Source organism: Haplochromis burtoni, unplaced genomic scaffold, assembly GCF_018398535.1.
Source record: "Haplochromis burtoni strain Fernald_Lab_line unplaced genomic scaffold, NCSU_Asbu1 Contig_139, whole genome shotgun sequence".
NCBI lineage: Eukaryota > Metazoa > Chordata > Actinopteri > Cichliformes > Cichlidae > Haplochromis > Haplochromis burtoni.
In genome coordinates this window covers 1,097,698-1,100,889 of record NW_024582500.1, presented here as the reverse complement: position 1 = coordinate 1,100,889, position 3,192 = coordinate 1,097,698, and positions in this window count along the sequence as shown.

Genomic DNA, 3,192 nt, shown 5'->3' with positions numbered 1-3,192 from the left:
CACACACACACACACACACACACACACACACACACACACACACACACACACACACACACACACACACACACACACACAGAGAGAGAGAGAGAGAGAGAGAGAGAGAGAGCCATTTAAAAGAGCTTCTTAGATCACTACCCTGTGACTGTGGTGCTGCTAAGTAGAGAAGTTTAGTAATTCCTTCCCAGCTGCCTCTATAAAGAAAAAAGAGAGCTGGAGACAATGAGAGAGTCCCTTTTCATGTCTCTCCTCTTTCAACTTTTTACCTAAATTTCTGCAGATGTCCAGCTGGTCCCACATCAGATTGCTCTTTCTATACTTCATGCAGACCACCAAAATTTGTCACACGGCAATGAGAAGAGCTATTCTTATTTACTTTTCTTCTTGGACTGACATGGAGAAAATGGAGAGCGTAACATTCTGCAGCTCATCCAGCTGTATGAGGCAACACTGTATTCATTTGTTTCGGTGCTCTGTCAGGAGATGTCTCTGGCACCCGGTGTGTTTGAGTGTACACTGTAGAAACGCAGGGTGCATGGAGAAAATATGTGCGGAGCCGTTACAAATGTGTACAAAACATGCTTTTGCCTACTAAAGGGATTAAACAAAATTATATGAAAATCATATGCAGGAAAAAATGCAGGAAAACAATGCTGACATACAAAGACTCAGCTCCTGTGCAGCAAACATTATTTGTTTGGGTGACTGAAAAAAATTATAATAGAGAGAAAGAGAAAAATTTACAGCATGGATGCACAATATCTGAAAAAAAGCACTCTGGACTTGGACTTGTTGACGATTTACATTTACTATTGGTAGCAGCCAATTTTTATTTGAGTCAATGAACTTAGTACATACTAAAGTACTGGTACTTAGTACATAATTGTCTAAACTTAGTCTGATGAACAGTTGAAAGACTCCCAGTTTTCTTATTTTATATATTTTCTTTGTTTCTATGATACAAAAGGATGAATAAACAACATCAGACAGACAGTAAATGGACTATCAGCCATATTATTTAAACTATTTCTGTTGGTATTAGCACATAATTTCACCACTGGTACATTCTATAAATTTGATACCTACAAAATTAATTCTGCTTTTTTAAAGTAGAAAAACTTAAAGGGGGAAAACACGATGTTGCACAAATGTTTCTTTTGGCTTCTTTGTCTGTTTTAGCTTTAAATATGTGTTTTCTAAATTAAACATTGTCTCACTTTTGCTGTGTCAAAATTGAACTCAAATTTTTAAATAAACTTACATTTAAATGAAAATTTTTAACATGATGTAATCATGCTAAATTTCATGAAATCCTCTACCTAGAGCCAAAACTTACTTGCTAGGTTTAGGAAACTAGCTAGAGCTTCTGTTACTGCTTTCTAAGCTAGTTAAGCTAGCTAACAGCAGTTTAGCTGGGCTAAGCAAGTTTACCTTCAGCCTCATTTAATTATTAGTCAAAAAGCATCTTGTCAAAATATATTTATCTTTTAAGACAATGATTTTTATAGATTATTTTTATTGGCACCATTTGTGTCTCTTTTTGTTGCAGCGAATCAAAGAAATCTTACATTTAAAAAAAGCTAACCAGTTTAAAATATTTTCGCTTCTCATTCGACTATTTTTTTTAAAACAATGAAATTGATGTTACCCAACAAATGAGCACCTCCAACCATCAACTAGCAATGTCTGTAACCGTGTTTGGTTACTATATTCGTAAATGCTTAAAAAATAAATCCATTTTGTTCTGGCTTTAGTTCTAGCTTGTTAGCTAGCCTACAACAATTAGCTCTGTTGCTTTTGTCTTTTTACTTGGGGTAATAGAAGTTTTTAGAGTACATTTTTATAGAGGTTATCTATTTTCAAAGCACCTCATGTTATGATATATAAGGGGATAATGTGGTTTTTATGTTAAAGCTTTTTAGGGCATTATATAATAACATTGAAAGTGTTAAAGCAACAGATGGGAACTGTATTAAACTGTATGATGCAGCAGAAAATATCTGTAGGTTATGATCAATTATAAATAACACTTCTAGTTTGGGAGCAACGTTTTACTCTGCTCGAATATTCCTAATTTGAATTGTTGAGGGGTTCAAATCTTTCTCTTGACTTGCAATGTGCTTACATGTGTGTGCAAGAGCGAGACAGAAAAAGTGACGACAGTCTGCGTTTATGAGATTTCAACCTAACAGTATGAATGAATTTGTGAGTGTTTTCCCTTCAGGAGTACACATATACCAAGATCATGTCTTGCCACAGGGGAAGTTTACTCATGACTTGTTGTGACCTGTCATCAGGGGCACACTCTCTCTCTTGCCCTCTCTCTTTCTCTGTCTCTCTCTCTCTCTCTCCCTCCCTCTCACGCACACACACACACACACACACACACACACACACACACACACACACACACACACACACACACACACACACTCATAGACAAAGGTGGCACTGAAAGAGAACCTCCCACAATGCAGCTGAGCAGTCCGGACAAGGGAGGGGGGAGGTTTTCACTCCAACAGCCGTGATCTCACCGAGCTAAATCCAAATTATATGGAGGATATACACAGTGCCACTTGTTTACACTGCCCATCAGGGGGTGATTTGAGCCAAGTGGGGTGTGGAGAGAACGGAGGTGGGGTCATCACTGTGTGCAATGCAAAGTGTTCAGGCCAAAAGTGAAGGAGAACTTTCCCCTTTTAAAAGAAAAAAGTTGTGTAAATATGTAAAAATATAAAAACTGTGTGAGCATTTCTACTTTTTTAGTTAGTAAAATGATGAAACTCTAAAATTGCATAAATTAAACGTCCTGATATTTGTCACACACTTTTATCTCCTTTGACAAAGTCATCAGTGTTTTATCGGGGATGTAATGTCCCAGTATATGGCACTCTAATTAAAAAACAAACACTGGGAAATGACATCTGCATCTCCAGCTGCAGCTACGTGGCAGGCAGCCCATCAATTCAGGCCAATGATCAGAGTGTGAATGTGTGCATTCTGTGATCTCATTATATTTTTTATTTTCAATTAAAAGAAGTCATTTAAAAAAAACAGCATTTCTTCTGCATTTTGACAGCATTCATGAATCAAACTTTTTCTGCTGGTGACCTACTGATAGGCTCACGTGCACAGGCACACACAGTGAGAACAAAGACAGGGACACCTGGGATTCCCCTGTTGTATGGGTGG